The 17144-nt window shown below is 41.4% G+C and overlaps 1 long non-coding RNA gene across 1 annotated transcript in view; it reads right to left on the bottom strand.

The window, feature by feature from the left end:
• Window positions 1-9458: 9458 nt before the first annotated feature.
• LOC122551165 (uncharacterized) overlaps window positions 9459-17144 on the bottom strand; it is a 34418-nt gene continuing 26732 nt past the window's right edge. The window contains exon 4 of the long non-coding RNA XR_006312040.2: window positions 9459-9774. This is a non-coding gene — a long non-coding RNA (uncharacterized LOC122551165). The remainder of the gene's footprint in view (window positions 9775-17144) is intronic.

Raw genomic sequence — 17144 nt, 5'->3', positions numbered from 1 at the left:
CCTGTTTCTGATTAATGTCTGACACTGAATTGATAATGTATTTTACGTCAAAAATGAATAAAACCTGTTAATAGTTAATTAGTAATAATGGGTTCAAATATCTCCACTACAACAAGAGGCACCATTGAGTGGGACTAATTAGCTTATGCCTCGAAAGAGTTGGCAGAGGCTTAATGGGCTGAATGGCCTCCTGTGCTATACTATTACATCTTTTCGAGCATTAGCTGTTGACAACATCCAATGTTTCCTACGGCAGCACGAAATTGAAGGCTATGAAAGGAAACTCGTCATAAGTGTTCGTCCTTTTTGAACCATTGTAGTCCATGCGGTGCAGGTACATCCGCAGCGCTTCTAAGGTTCGAGTTTGAAAAATTTGACCAACACCCACAAAGGACAGGCACTGTACTTCCAAATCAAAGTTAATGCATGGCTTGAAGGGGGTCTTTGTAAGTGGGGAAGTTCCCTGGAACCTTTTTGATTTGTTTCTGGGAAATATTATTTGTATTGTGTTGATGAAGAGTTAGTGATTTGGTGCAGTATGTTTGCAGATATAACACCCTGTTCAGGTAGTTCAGGTTTAAAGGTGGCAAATGCCATGCCAAGGAAGCAAGCTGAATCCCTACAGTGTGGAAGCAGGCTATTTGACCCATCGAGTTCACACTGACCCTCCAAGTAGGATACCATCCAGACCACGGCTCACTTTCCCATGGTTAATCCACCTAGCCTGCACATCACTGGACATGGGCACTGTGGGCATTTTAGCATAGCAAAACAACCAAAGTTGCACATCTTTGGATTGGAATACCTGGATTGTGTCCAGCTTCTGGAATGTTATTGGAACTGTACCCATCAAGACAAATGGGGAATATTCCATTGTAGATGGTGGACAGATTTTGGGGAAATGGGAGGTGAGTTACATACCACGTAATTCTTAGCATCTGACCTATTCTTGAAAGCATAGTTGAGTTTCTGATCAGTGGTAATCTCCAAGACGTAGATAGTGGTGTTTGTATGATAATAATGCCATTGAATGTCACTTGGTGATGGTTAAATTCTGTGGCTGGCACTTATGTGGTGCGAATGTTATTTGCCACTTATAGAGGCCAGCTCAGGTGGACAGCTAATTTGCATTGTACAGTGATGTCATTGGAGTGGGTTCAATTCCCGCATTGGCTGAGATTACCATGAAGGTTCCACCTTCTTAACTTCTTCCTTGCCTGATGCGTGGTGACCCTCAGGTTAAAGTACCAGTTGTCTCTCTATTGGGAGAGCATCCCTTACTATTTGTCAGCCCAAGCCTGGATGTTGTCCGGGTCTTGCTGCATATGGACACTGCTTCAATATCTGAGCAGTCAAGATGGTGTTGAACATTATGCAATCAGCAGGAAACATCTCCTACTTCTGACCTTATGATGAAGGGAAGATCCTTTGCTGAAGCAGCTGAAGAGTTTGGGACTGAGGAAAGTGCCATGAGAAAATCCTGCAGTGATGTCCTGGAATTGCATCAGCATGGATTGAGTGAATCCCTGGAAGAGTATAAAGGCAGTAGGAGTATACTTAAAAAGGAAATGAGGGTAAAATGGGGGACATGAGATAGCTTTGACAAATTCGGTTAAGGAGCATTCAAAGGGATGCTACAAATATATTAAGGATAAAGGGTAGCTAGGGAGAGAATAGGGCACTTGAAAGATCAGCAAGGCCACCTATGTGTGGAACTGCAGTAGATGGGGGAGATACTAAATTAGTATTTTGCATCAGTGTTTACTGTGGAGAAGGATGTAGAGGATAAAGAATCTGGGGAAGTAAATAGCGATATCTTCAAAACTGTCCATGTTACAGAGAAGGAGGTGCTGCTGTCTTAAAATGCATAAAGGTGGATAAATACCTGGGATCTGATCAGGTAATCCCAGAACTTTGGGAAGCTAGCGAAGTGATTGCTGGGCCCCTTGCTGAGATATTTGTATTATCTATAGCCACAGGTGAAGTGCTGGAAAACTGGACGTTGGCTAACATGGCGCCATTATTTAAGAAAAGTGATAAAGAAAAGCCAGGGAACGATGGACTGGTGAGCCTGACATCTGCGGTAGGCAGTTTGTTGGAGGAGATTCTGAGGGACAAGATTACATGTATTTGGAAAGGCAAGTGCTGATTAGGGCTAGTCAACATGGCTTTGTATGTGGGAAATCAGGTCTCACTAACTTGATTGAGTTTTGTGGGGAGGATTGATGAAGGCAGAGCAGTTGCCTTTGTCCATATGGACTTCAGGAAGGCATTTAATAAGGTTCTGCATGGTAGACTAATTAACAAGGTTAGATCACATGGAATACAGGGAGAACGCCTCATTTGGATACGTAACTGGCTTGAAAGAAGGAGACAGAGGGTGATGGTGGAGAATTGCTTTTTGGATGGAGGCCCATGTCCAAGTGTGTGTCGCAAGAATTGGTGCTGGGTCTACTGCTTTTTGTCATTTATATCTATGATTTGAATGTGAAAAAAGGAGGTATTGTTGGTAAGTCTGCAGATGATACCAAAATTGATGGTGTAGTGGACAGTCAATAAGGTTACCTCAGAGTACAATCAGACCTTGATCAGATGGGCTGATGGACCGTGGAGATGGAATTTAATTTAGATAAATGTGAGGTGCTACGTTTTGATAGCGCAAATCAGGGCAGAACATATACACTTAATGCAAAGGTCCTGGGGAGTGTTGCCAAACAAAGAGACCTTAGAGTGCAGGTTCATATTTCCTTGAGATTGGAGTTGCAGATAAACAGGATAGTGAAGAAGGTGTTTGGAGTTGAGAGGTCATGTTGCAGCTGTATAGGACATTGGTTAGGCTACTTTTGGAATATTATGTTCAATTCAGGTCTCCCTGCTATAGGAAAGATGTTGTGAAACTTGAAAGGGTTCAGAAAAGATTTACAAGGATGTTGCCAGGATTGGAGGGTTTGAGCTGTAGGGAGAGGCTGAATAAATTAGGGCTATTTTCGCTGGAGCATTGGAGGCTGAGGGGTGGCCTTATCAAGGTTCATAAAATCGTGAGGGGCATGGATAGGGTAAATAGACAAAGTATTTTCCCTGGGTTCGGGGACTCCAGAACTAAAGGGCATAGGTTTAGGGTTAGAGGGGAAAGATTTAAAAGGAACATTAGGGCCAACATTTTAACACAGAGTGTGGCTTTCCTCATTCCTGAAGAAGGGCTTATGCCCGAAACGTCGATTCTCCTGTTCCCTGGATGCTACCTGACCTGCTGCGCTTTTCCAGCAACACATTTTCAGCTATGGAATGAACTGCCAAAGGAAGTGGTGGAGGCTAGTACAATTGCAAAATTTAAAAGGCGCCTGGATAGATACATGAATAGGAAGGGTTTAGTGGTATATGGGCCAAGTGCTGGCAAATGGGACAACATTATTTAGGATATCTGGTCAGCATAGACAAGTTGGACCGAAGGGTCTGTTTCCATGTTGTACACCTCTATGATTCCATGACTCGAAGTACTCCAGTTTTGTCTTTGACATTCAAGTGCAGGCCTCTGCCAAAATTGAGGATCAGTTGTTCATGAAGCAGGATCCTCCTCTTAGTTGTTTAACTCTCTATCACCATTCATGACTAGTTTAACAGAACCTCCAGCAGAAGAAGCAATGGTGAAGGAGGGCAGCAGGAGCAGGAGACCTCTGAGGGTGGGAGGATTTTGGTGGATTCCTCAACCCAATGTAGACCACAGCTTCATTCCATGTACATGTGTAAATCCTTTCTTGTTTAAGCTAAATTCCACTTCATATTTGTAATGACCAGATAAAAAGTCAAAAGTAGCGTCTTGGGAACCTCATTAGTGCTGACAAGAGAAAATCTGAGCAGTAGAGAAGTGACGTCAGCGTAAGATAAAGAGGGAGTTGCCTGGGTTCCTTGGTCGAAGTGATTACTATAAGAGGTTTGTGCAAGACTATGCACAGTTGTCTGCCCACTCTATGATTTATTGACTAAATCAGAATACTGAAGATAAGGGCGTGTTTCTATGCTATATGACTCTGAATGGTTTGGAAAGGGTATATGAGGCATGATCCCTCATGAAACGTTACAGCAAGTTGGACCCCAGAATATGAATATTTGTATCACCAAACAGAAACTTGTTTTATCAAATGTCCTAATCATCTACCACCCATATTTATACATCCCCTTTATACTAGAAATTGACACCAGATTCGTTGGCCGAGGTGCAGTGCTGACATAGTTCATGGGCAGAAAAGAGTACTTATTGCTTGTGACCATCGGAGTCTCAAATCGAATGAGAGGAATATGGCAAATACTGCACAATGAAACTCAAACTGTTCGCTTTGAGGTAAGCTATTTCCCAAAAGTTGAGAGACTGGTGCAGAGTTTGAAGTGTTTACAGACAATAACCGAATCAGCTACTTTCAAATTTCTATGAAGCTTGGCGTAATAGAGACTCATTGGGCTACTGAACTCAAGCTATTTTAATTAAAGATCTCATACAGGTCAGGCAAAAATAAAGCAAAAGCTGATTCACTTCTTCAAAAGAACTGACCGTCGTAGGGAACCTGGACCAGCCCAGCTGGAGGGGCTGTGGCTGACATCATGCCCATGCCTTCGCTTCAGGTAAAAGGAAGCATTCTGAACCTAATTCCCCACAACATTTGGATTCAGTGGAGTGTCACTGTTGCACTTATGAGTGAAATCTAAATCAGGTCCAGACAGGTAAATCCTGCCATGTTTCACCTTTGCCATTTACCTTAAAGGAGAACCACAGACAGCTTCAGTTAATTGGTGCAGCCATCAGTGACTACTGGTCCAAAATCCATCAAAATCTGAAGAGGGGAGGATGAAATCCTCTAGCAGCTGATTCCCCATGACAATGAAAGGGAGGTGAAACAATTCATCTTTCTCTTATCCAGCCTCAAGTGTCAAGAAAACCAAAGAACTGTGGATGCTGGAAATCAGAAACAAAAACAGAAAATGTTGGAAAATCTCAGCAGACCTGACAGCATTGGTGGAAAGAAAGCAAAGTTAATGTTTTGGATCAAAGACCTGAAATGTTAACTCTGCTTTCTCTCCACAGATGCTGCCAGACCTGCTGAGACTTTCCAGCAATTTCTGTTTTTGTTTCTCAAGTGTCAAGTGTTGGCAGTAATTCATTATCAAGCAGGACATAGAACTACAGAGAAATCAATTGCCCTGACCAAGTTCAAAGCTTTTGAACCAAAATGGCTGTTGATATTGATAACTACTGTTGAAATTGTGAGAGGTGTACTTTGGCCAAAAGAAGCAAGTGACTTCCATCCAGCATAGGATCCTTAGTTGTCAAGGAACCTTTAGGAGTAATTGCAATAAATCTCCGAATCCTTGACACCAGCAGTAATGTGTTTGAGCATGTCCACACACTCTCAGATGTCTTCACCAAGATCTCGAAGACCATTACCATCCATGATTAAAAGGCTGCAAGTTTAGCCAGAGTATTAGTTTGTTACATGATTACTTTGGTGTTCCATGTTGTATTCACAGTGTATGGGAGCAACTTTGAGAACAAGATCCTAAAGGGGCTTTGCATTGACAATGGCATTGCCAAGAACCACAACATCCCCTGTCTTTCGGAAAGCAATAGATGTTGGGAACGGTATAACTGTCCTCTGTGAATATTGCCTCCTGAGAGTAAACAAAAAACGTTATGAGGACCTTTATGGAACTGGTTTGTGCTTATAATAACACCCCATACCCATCCACAGGCCCATTCACACTATCTTCTTTGGACCATAAGCAGTCCTTCATCTTGGGTTCACCTCACCATCTAAAGGAAATGGCCAGGTCAATGAATGGATAGCCAAATATCATATAAGGCTGAGCTAGGCATCAGATGGTGTCCAAGAGGGCTGAAAGAGTACTGAGAAGAAAAACAGTGAACAGCCACAAAGATATCAGTACAAGGTATTCCTCCAAATTTAGAATGTCACAAGTTGGAATAAAATATATGATGTTTAGGTCCTTGAATCCCATGGGGTCAGTAAGCAGCTAGACATAAGTGTCCCATGTTATTGAACCAATAACTAAATGGCAGTTTCCAAAAATGAGTTACAGAAGAGAGTTTCTTGGGGCCAGAAGTGTGATGAAAGATGTAGAAGCAAGCAAGTGGTTTTAGAGAACCTGATGCATTGGAGCATGATAACTTGAGTGAAGTCAGAGAGCAATTTGGAATCCTGGAGTGACTTAAATATTGTAAATCCAGCAGGTGCACCCAGTGTGGGAAGGCTTACCCCCATCCAGCAGGGAGTGCAGGGAGCACTTGCTCAGTGATCCACCACAGAACCTCAAATCCCTGGATGTAGCCAGTACAAATTAGAGGCTGAGAAAGTCTTTACCCCAACCCTTACCAGTTGCCCAGTAGAACCACAAATGTGAATTAAACATTCTAATCAATGTGGTGCAATTGAATCTGCTAATCATGCAATTGTTTAGCAAATGGTTCATGTGTGCTATATATATAGTTGCAGGGAAATTAATTTTCAAGCAGGGAAGTGTGCAATGGAATCTTCATCTGCAGGTGATGATGGTGAGGGATGGCACTGAACAGGGGCACTTGAACATTTATACTAGGATCTCCAGCAACAGGTAGTGATCATGTGGAAGGGTAACTGAAAATGTCGAATAGACCCTCTCAGGGGGGAAAAGCGTGTCTTTGGGGGATGGAAGCCTCATGGGAAGAATCTTTGACAAAAGATTCCTTAATCCAATGTGAATAATAGGCTTTAATACATTCTACATAGTGTCACAAAGCTAGTCCTTTTGCAAGCGTATGTTGTCCTTGATTTCTTTTTCAGAGAAGTTCTTAACGACCCAAGGTTCTAAAATGTCTGAATTTTGAATGGTTCATTGTGACCCATTTGTTTATACCTAACAGATAATGCTTCAGGCAGAAAGCTTTCAAGTCCTTTTTTTAAAAAAGAACTGGTATAATCAAGGGAGCGTGTCCAGCTCTCTGGATGGGCAGGTCAGTTCAGTTCAGTTAGTTGAGTCAGGGTCACAGTTGAAACTGGACGCTCTCCCCTCTCCTTCTGCCCTTCTGACTTCACAACCTGTAAGCTTTTTGTGCCATTTTTACTCTCTGTGCTAAGGGGTTTGTTTATTGTGATTGTTGCAAGTATTTTGGAACAGCATCATTAAGTCGGGATAGTTTATTTGAGTATTCTGTTTTTGGTTTGTTGTGTTTCATTCTGTCATTTTGTAAATAAATTCTGTTTGTTTAAAACTCTGCAGTCTAACCAGCTAATTCACTCTGGGAATATCCACTTTCCACTTACCTGAAACAAATAGCAAAGTTACGCTCTGGGCTACCAGCTTAAAAGTGCTTTGAGGGGTCAGGCCTGGTCCCATAACAATTGTAAATGCTTAATGCTTTCTTGTTTAACCTCTATTTTACTTTCATGTTTGTATTCGCTTGAATTCCTGCTTCATAATTTTTGTTCATCCATGTGTTCAAATCCAATGTTAGATCGTTAAGACAGGATTAGTTTCCTGACTTGATGATCATAACAACGCAGGATAAGGAAAACTGCCAGATCACAGATTGTGGTTGAATACAATTCTGTTCTTGCTGACAGCTCAAAGGACCTCGTGAATATGCAGACTCAGTTGACTATTGATTCTGTGTCTATCTCATTTCCCAGTTTTATTGACACACTGGAAGGTGTCACTGGTATGAACTCTGGATTTCATCTCATCAAAGTCTATGCAGTAGTTTGTCTTCTAATACTGTCATAGAGAGACTTATCTGTGAGAAGTGGATTGATGAGAACAAGATCAAGTAGATTTTTACATCCTGTTAGTTCTCTCGTCACATGCCAAAAGCCCAGGCTTGATTCTGCCAGTTTAGTCAATAATGGTGCTGGTGATGGAAACTAAAAGTTTGTTTTATTTATTCTTGAGTTATGAGCACTGCTAGCTAGGGGTTAGTATTTATCTCCAATCCTTAAATATTCTTAAGAAGGTGATGGTAAGCTGCCTTCTTGAACTGTTGCAGTTCTTCTGATATAAGTACAGCCACTGTGCATTTAGATAAAGAGTTCTGGGAGGAATAGTGAGTATGAGTAGTTGATTTTCAATTTTGAAAGTTAGGTTGCACTTGCTAACACCAATGCATGTATGCTATGCAACGCTTAAATCAGCGCATTCATATTTAAACATGTGTGTGTGTGTATATGTGTGGGGGGAGGGAATACAGCCTCAGACCTGAAAGCAGAATGTGGCCCAGGTCAAACAATCGAAACAGTTTTGAATACCAATCTATAATCTGTTGTTAGCAGGTAGAATTCTTTACAGCAGTACAAGTGTCACAAAAGGATTTGCTTTCATTGGGTGCTCTAACATCCAACTGAGCCCTAAAGAAAATAACAAAAGAAAGACAAATTAGATCATGATCTCAAGCAATTCTAGCAACTCCTATTATCATGGGTTAGAAATGAATGACATTTGAATTGCTGGATTTCTATTTTGTGTATTTTTATGTTTGAATTTTTGCTCCCTCTTGTTGCATGTAATTTTCATCTTCAGTAATTGTCATCTTCAGTTTGACACATTGGAAAAACATATCAGTATTTCAAACTTGTGTTTTCCCAAAAGCATAGTTTTCCCTCCAGTAAAAATAATGAAGGGAAAACTATAGGAGTTATACATCTGAATTTGTGAAAACTTTGCACAAGGACAACCAATCATATTTAATGATATTTTGCTGCAAACTTAGTGCTCAGATAGAACAAATAATGCTGTGCCGTTGTGCACCAGTAATGTCCCATAGTCAGTCATAAGGTAAATGGCCAACTAATCTTATAAGTAGAATTTCTTTTATGTGAAATATAGGCTATGACTCTGAGAGTATTGTCATGAGAATCTCAAAATCCACTTCACGAAATGGTTGTTTTAACATCATTGCTGAGGGTTATCATGTCCAATAAAACAGAGCCCCCTCAGTTCTGTATTGGAATCTCAACTATGCATTCAGTACTGTTGAGGGACTGGAAGTCAAGTCATAGAATCACAGATGTACAGCATGGAAACAGACCCTTCGTTCCAATGCGTCCGTGCAGACCAGCTATCCTAAATTAATCTAGTTCCATTTGCCAGCATTTGGCCCACATCCTCTAAAACCTTCCTATTCATATACCCATCCAGCTGTCTTCTAAATATTGTAATTGTCTTTTATATCTAAGGAGACTACTACCAACAAAGGTGAATTGATTTCAGATCTACAAATTTAAATTAGCATTCAAGCTTATTTTAAAAACCAACTCCCAGAGATTACCTTGAAATTTAGGGTTTTGTGTTTATTTATACAAAATACATTAAACAGCATTCACAATTTTATATACATTGAAAATATAATTTCAATCAATATCTACAATCTCTAAACCATCATTTTCATTCACATAGGACACCGATTCCACCATCTTTTCTCCAAATGTTCCTGAATACGATTTGCTGTTCAGATTAGTAATGCTCATATCTGTATTGGTAGTAACACCTGACACGCATTTGACATCTGTTTTTAAAAGATTTCCTTCAACAAAACTTTCCACAGGCTTTGCACTTTCTACATTCTCTGCACTTGTATCCTCTTTGTTCAATCTGGAAGCAACAGTAGAGGTTGATTTCCCTGAACACAGCCCCATCAGGTAACCACACAGAAACAGAGTTCGTTGCCTCTTCTGTTCAAATGAGTTTCTTTGAAAAGTGGAGCGTTGTTTTTCCAACAAAATCCCACAAGAAAATCTATTTTTGGGATGAAAGAATATCACAGTGCATAAGATTATTAAATAATGTATTATGCATAAAATGAGATCAGTGACATCTAAAATTGCATCAGATAAACTTGTGAATATAATACCGTATGTACTCGTGTAAAAGTCGAATTTTTTAAGACTTTTTAAAGATTCAATTTATAGATTCGACTGTTACACGGGCACTAGTTTTGAGAGGGTGAAATTCATGCTGCAGTTCGAAATACTATATTAGCAGAATTCGATTTAATCGCTCAACTAATCCCGGGTAAAGAAGAAAAACACAATGAATTATGGTAAAGGTAATTACCAGATAAAAGCAAGAGAAACAAAAATGAATTACTGGTAGTAAGTTTTATTTATACATACCGGTACGAAAATTTAACATGTCAAAGATTCATTGAAATCCTGCAAAATCACACTGTGCAATGTCCTGGCCTGGCACACTTAAAATGAAACACTTATTAAATTCTATATGCGTAAGCGTCTTGAACTTTCCAGCAAAATTCTCCCGTTTCCCTCCCGTTTACTCTCGTATGTAATGAACCTCAGCATCATTAACAAATTTTGTCAAAAAATTAAAGATACATGGAGCTAATATATCTCACTTTTATTCAGATATATTGGCACAATTAAAATTATTAATTTTTTAACAATGTTAGCTTTTTATTGTGCAGTGAACAAACTTAGTACCAGTCTGAATGAATCAAAATGTGCGGTCGTAAACCAAGCGGGCTAAGTAGAGTTATGAATAAATGGAGACGCAATATAATAAACAACAGCGATGAGTAGACTTACTGGTATGAATGAATGAATGTGATTTTGTTTTAGTGAGTTAATGGGAACATACAATTTCCTTTGTGAGGGGTTTATAATGCGATATAGTAGGGTCGACTTTTACACGAAATATATGGAAATACAAAATTTTTTTGGACAAAAATATGGGGTAAACTTTTCACAAGTATATATGGTATTTATCTTCCTATCACGAGCTGATGGATAACCACTGAAAGAAACAAATTGCCTGCCCATGGATACATAACCACTTAATGTTTTGTTCTGTTGGAGACATTTTGCCATGATGTTGTTGGAATAAATCTATTGAAGTGGGTGAACATGGATTTAATGGACTAAATTTTGCCACAAGCTTTTTGATATTTTGCCAATATCAAGAACAAGTAGAGATTATGAGTGTGGACCTGCAGGTGGTGAAGTCATAATCTTGACAGATGTGACTTCCTAATTGGCTCACTTCAAGCTCAACATCTAATTTAAGATTTCATGGTGCTGACTCAGTCAAGGGCAGGCAACTCTGGATTGTCAGCAGCCCCACCAGCAAAGAGGGGCATTGCCGAGGCAATTTGAGGACTGTGATGGCCCCTCAATTATGTAGGAGCGTGCAATGGCTTCAAAGATGTAAAAAATGATCAGATTTGAAGTGAGTTCTTCAAAATGGAATGGAAACTCCGCCAGCTGGATCTGTTCTTTATTGCCCAAGTCTCTATTATACCTATTGCTGATAGACAGCTTCTATTTGGCTGGCAACCTCAAGGCCAGTGTGCAGCATGGCCACATAATCAACCTCAAAAAACTTGGTACATTAAATGGGTTAATAGGTTGTCCAACTTGCATGCAGCAAACAATGGAGCTGCTTTCCAGGTTGGCCTGGAAGGTTCCCTAGCACTAGAATACACATGCAGCAATCAATGCAACTCGCCTCTATTTTCCCTGCCTATCTCCACCTCCCATAAATCCCAAATATGGCCTCCAAGGCTTGGCAAAATTGCCCTTGAACAAGTGGCTGAATTTCACCATACATTTCTGATTTACTGACTTGACATTTTTATTCTAGAGTTTTGGAATGAGTTGATTTTACTGCTGATGCTATTTTGGTAGATAAATTCTAAATCAAAAAGAAATCTGTAACGCTCCAATCTGGCAAGCCTGGGATTAAGTCATTTCTAGATTATAATATTATATTAATATTATATTCACACAAGTGTGAATTTAGCTGGAAATATGTTCATGGACGCAATATTGTTAGCCACAAATAAGAAGCACAAGTTTTTGCAAATCTGACTGTATATAGGCGTTCTGGTGTGACGAAGCAAGGTAATCATTCTGTCTATTATCAACAATCCTGACTAGAGCAGACAAAGGGAAATTCAACTGAAAAGGTGTCTTAAAAATAGTCTGAAAAGGGGGCTGAAATAATAAGAGGGATGAACCTAAAAGGTTCACAAGAAAAGTACATTAGGTAGAACTGAATGGTAGGGTTTGGAACTTAAGGGACATGATTGTCAAAGGCACTGGAAGGATCCTGGAAAATGCAAGGAAAAACCGGGATGCAGAGGAGAGAGTCACAGAGATCGAGGTAAGGACAACAAGGGAGTTTCACATTAAGATGGGGAAATACCATGGGATAATCAGGTGTACTGGGGAAGGAGAATGAGCAGGTGAAATGAATAGGGGCAGTGCGAGGATAAGGTTGGAAATGGAATCTGGATGGAAGATGACTCGGGGGAAGAGAAGGAATATTGAGAGAATATTGAGCAGTACTTCCGACAAGGGAAGGAGCATTTCTGGACCTAATCGTTGGAAATAACCCAGGCAGGTGAAAGGCATATCAGTAGCCAAGTATATTGGAGATAGTGTCCATAACATAGACAGATATAGAATAATTATGGAAAAGGATAAGGGTAGGCTGAGAATAAAAGTTCTCATTTTACTAAGATAAGATATGATTTGGCCCAAATGACCTGGAAGCAGCTACTTGCAGATACAATTGTGTCAGGGTAGTGTAAAGCGTTCAATGAGGAAATAGTGAACAAACAGGACAAATAAAAACAAAGGGTGGGACCAAGTTTAGAAAATTCCAGATATCAAGAGACATTAAGATTAAGGTAAAAGAGAAGTTATGGCAGATACCGAGGGATAAATACTACAGAGTCTCTGGAGTGGTATCAAAAGTGCAGGAGGGAACATAGGAAGGAAATTAGAAAAGCATATAGAGTGCATGTGAAAGCATGGCAAATAGAATAAAGGAAAATCCAAAGGGTTTTTTAAAAAGAAAGATAAGGAGCAAGGAATAGGTAAAGTTGCTATAGTTCCACTCTTTTATTTGAGAGAAACAACAGGTGATGGTTTGACCTGAGGCTCGCCACACCTCAAGCAAAAAGTGAAGTTGATAAGGGGGATCTTCATGGTAAACTCAGCTAGAACGTGAATTGAACTTGCGCTGTTGGCATCGCTTTGAATTGCAAGGTAGCCGTCCAGCCAACTGAGCTAACCGATTCTCAAGGGCAAGAGAATAATTAGGGAAAGAGTAGACTCTCTTAGAGACCATGGGGGCAATCTGTGTATAGACCCAGAAAATGTGGGCACAGTCCTCAATGAATACAGTCTTCAGAATGGAAAAGGATGAGACAGGTATGGACATTAAGGTGAAGGACTGTGAAATATTAGAAAAGATTAACGCAAATAGAGGAGGTAATAGAGAGTTTAGCCCCAGACTTAAAAATTGATAAATCTATAGGTCTGCATTAGATATATCACAGGACACTAAGGACATGAGCATTGAATGGATAGTGATACTTAACTTCTTGGAGCACAACAAATGATTCATCCCTTTGCAGCGCTGGAGTCACGTTCTCTTGAGATAACCGACGTCTGCAGCCACCTCTGTCCTGGCTGTCTTTGTTATTTTGGAAGGATTTGTGTACCATCCACAGGGAAGAAATATATTCTCTTCTAGACAGCCTTCAGAAGAACTTCTAGGAAGGCTTTAATTAACCTTGATACTGCTTTTTCCCATGTCTCTTACAGTTCCAGGAGTGGATGGGATCAATGTGCAGAGATTGAGTGATGTTTCTAGATTGTGGAGAGTGAAGTGCTGTCTAGGTGCATTTTAAATATAATGCCTGGAATTCAGAACCTAAAAGGTCCCAGTGGAGGGCAGAACTTCCTACTGCCTGCCCAAAAGTTTGATATTTCACTTGGACGTGCATATACAATGAGCTGAGTGGAACCTAATCAACTGAGATATTTGTCATGATTCGGAGATGCCGGTGTTGGATTGGGGTGTACAAAGTTAAAAATCACACAACACCAGGTTATAGTCCAACAGATTTAATTGGAAGCACACTAGCTTTCGGAGCGACGCTCCTTCATCAGGTGATTGTGGAGGGCTCGATCGTAACAGAATTTATAGCAAAAATTTGCAGTGTGATGTAACTGAAATTATACATTGAAGAATTGATTGTCTGTTAAGCCTTTCATCTGTTAGAATACAGTGATAGTTTCACTTCTTTCATATGTAAATCACAAAACCCTTTTTTTTAAAAGTTGCATTCTCGGGTTAGCTGTTAACAATGGTGATAGCTAGACAATGTGTTGAAGGTGTTAGCCCCCTGTGTTCTCTGTCTATGACCTGATGTTTAGATTGATTCCAATCTAAAAAGTGAAATAACAGAGTTTTACATAAATTCATGCAGTTTTTGAGCTCAGAGTTCGACATGAATCTATGTGGTTTTTGAGCAAAGTGCAATGTAACTTTGTACCAAAAAAATTCACCACACACAATATATATGTGTGCATGTGGGTCTTTGTCTGTCTGTGTGTGTGTCTGTCTGGGGTGGGGGTTGTGAGTGTGAGAAAGTGTGTGTGTGTGTGTAGTGAGTGCAGAGTGTCTTAAGTGAGGGGGTGCATGTGTGGGAGTCTGTGTGTCTATAAGGGTGTGTCTATAAGGGTGTGTGTGGGTGTCTGTGTGCGCGTCGTGTGTATCTGTGTCCGTGTGCATGTGAGAGTGTGTGTGTGTAGGAATATCTGTGTGTGTGTGTGTGTGTAGTGCAGTGGTGATCACCTGTAATGTGACATGAACCCAAGGTCCCGGTTGAGGCCCTCCCTATGGGTACCGAACTTAGCTATCAGCCTCTGCTCAGCCACTTTCCTCTGCTGCCTGTCCCGAAGTCCACCTTGGAGGATGGTCACCCGAAGGTCCGAGGCTGAAGTGTTCCCCAACTGGGAGGGAAGCCTCCTATCTGTTGATTGTTGTGCGGTGCCCATTCATCCGTTGTCATAGCCTTTGCTCAGTTTCCCCAATGTACCATGCCTCTGGGCATCCCTGCCTGCAACGTATAAGATAGACAATGTTGGCTGAGTCACATGAGTACCTGCCATGTACACGGTGGGAGGTGTTCCCACGCGTAATAGTGTTATCTATGTCCACAATCTGACACGTTTTGCAGCATCCACCGTGACAGGGTTGTATGGAGTTGTCCTGAGAGCCGGGCAGTTTGCTACGAACAATGATCTGTTTGAGGTTTGGTGGTTGTTTAAAGGCAAGTAGTGGAGGTGTGGGGAAGGTCTTGGTGAGGTGCTCATCTCCATTGATAATGTGTTGCAGGTCACGAAGAACATGGCGTAATTTTTCAGCCCCTGGGAAGTACTGAACAACGAAGGGTACCCTGTCAATTGCAGCCCGTGTCTGTCTCCTGAGGAGGTCATTACGGTTTCATGCTGTGGCACGTCGGAACTGGCGGTCGATGAGTTGAACATTGTACCCCGTTCTTGTGAGGGCATCCTTGAGTACTTCCAGGTGTCCGTCACGTTCCTCCTCATCTGAGCAGATCCGGTGTATGCGTAGGGCTTGTCCATAGGGAATGGCTGTTTTAATATGTTTTGAGTTGAAGCTGGAGAAGTGTAGCATTGTGAGGTTGTCTGTGGGTTTGCGGTAGAGTGTGGTGCTGAGGTGTCCGTCCTTGATGGAGACGCACGTGTCCAAGAATGAGACAGACAGTCGAGAGTAGTCCATGGTGAGTTTGATGGTGGGATGAAATTATTGATGTCACGGTGTAGTTTTATCAGTGACTCCTCGCCATGGGTCCAGAGGAAGAAAATGTCATCAATGTACCTGGTATACAGTGTCGGTTGGAGATCCTGCATAGAGAAGAAATCTTGTTCGAACCTGTGCATAAAAATGTTGTCATTCTGGGGTGCAAATTTGGTCCCCATGGCTGTTCCGTGTGTCTGGATGAAGAATTGGTTATCAAAGGTGAAGACGTTATGATCAAGGATAAAGCGATGAGTTGTAGGATGGTGTTTGGAGACTGGCAGTTGTTGGTGTTGAGTACTGAGGCTGTTGCCGCGATGCCATCATTGTGGGGGATGCTGGTGTAGAGTGCGGAAACATCCATTGTGATGAGGAATGTTCCTGGTTCGACTGGTCCATGGGTGCTGAGTTTCTGTAAGAAATCCGTAGTGTCGCGACAGAAGCTGGGGATCCCCTGTACAATAGGTTTCAAGATGCCTTCCATATAGCCAGAGAGATTCTCACATAGGGTCCCATTTCCCAACACGATGGGACGTCCCGGTGTGTTGGCTTTGTGTACCTTTGGAAGGCAGTAGAAGTCGCTTACACGAGAAGTACGTGGGATGAGGGTGCGTAGGGAGCTCTGAAGGACTGGATCCAAAGTTCTGATCAAAGATATTTGTATCATCGATAGTCACAGGTGAGGTGCCGGAAGACTGCAGGTTGGCTAACGTGGTGCCACTATTGAAGGAAGGTGGTAAGGACAAGCTAGGGAACTACAGACTAATGAACCTGACGTCGGTGGTGGGCAAGTTGTTGGAGGAAATTTGAGCTATAGGGAGAGGCTGAAGAGACTGGGGCTGTTTTCCCTGGAGCGTCAGAGGCTGAGGAGTGACCTTATAGAGGTTTACAACATTATGAGGGGCATGGATAGGATAAATAGGCAAAGTCTTTTCCCTGGGTTAGGGAGTCCAAAACTAGAGGGCATAGGTGTAAGGTGAGAGGGGAAAGATATAAAAGAGACCTAAGGGGCAAAGTTTTCACACAGAGGGTGGTGCGCGTATGGAATGAGCTGCCAGAGGAAGTGGTGGAGGCTGATATGATTGCAACATTTAAGAGGCATTTGTATGGGTATATGAATAGGAAGGGTTTGGAGGGATATGGGCCGTGAGCTGGCAGGTAGGACTAGATTGGGTTGGGATATCTGGTCGGCATGGACGGGTTGGACCAAAGGGTCTGTTTCCATGCTGTACATCTCTATGACTCTATGTACATGTATTTGGAAAGGCAAGAACTGATTAGGGATAGTCAACATGGCTTTATGTGTGGGAAATCATTTCCCATAAATTTGAGTTTTTTGAAGAAGTAACAAAGAGGATTGATGAGGGCAGAGTTGTAGATGTGATCTATATGGACTTCAGTAAGGTGTTTGACAAGATTTCCCATGGGAGACTGGTGACCAAGGTTAGATCTCATGGAATACAGGGAGAACTCGTCATTTGGACACAGAACTGGCTCAAAGGTAGAAGACAGAGAGTGGTGGTGGAGGGTTG

This window comes from Chiloscyllium plagiosum, unplaced genomic scaffold (assembly GCF_037043375.1).
Source record: "Chiloscyllium plagiosum isolate Xiang-an unplaced genomic scaffold, Cpla_swu_hap1 HiC_scaffold_6, whole genome shotgun sequence".
NCBI lineage: Eukaryota > Metazoa > Chordata > Chondrichthyes > Orectolobiformes > Hemiscylliidae > Chiloscyllium > Chiloscyllium plagiosum.
The sequence above is the reverse complement of the archived record's forward strand: the minus strand, read 5'-3'. Positions and strand labels throughout refer to the sequence as shown.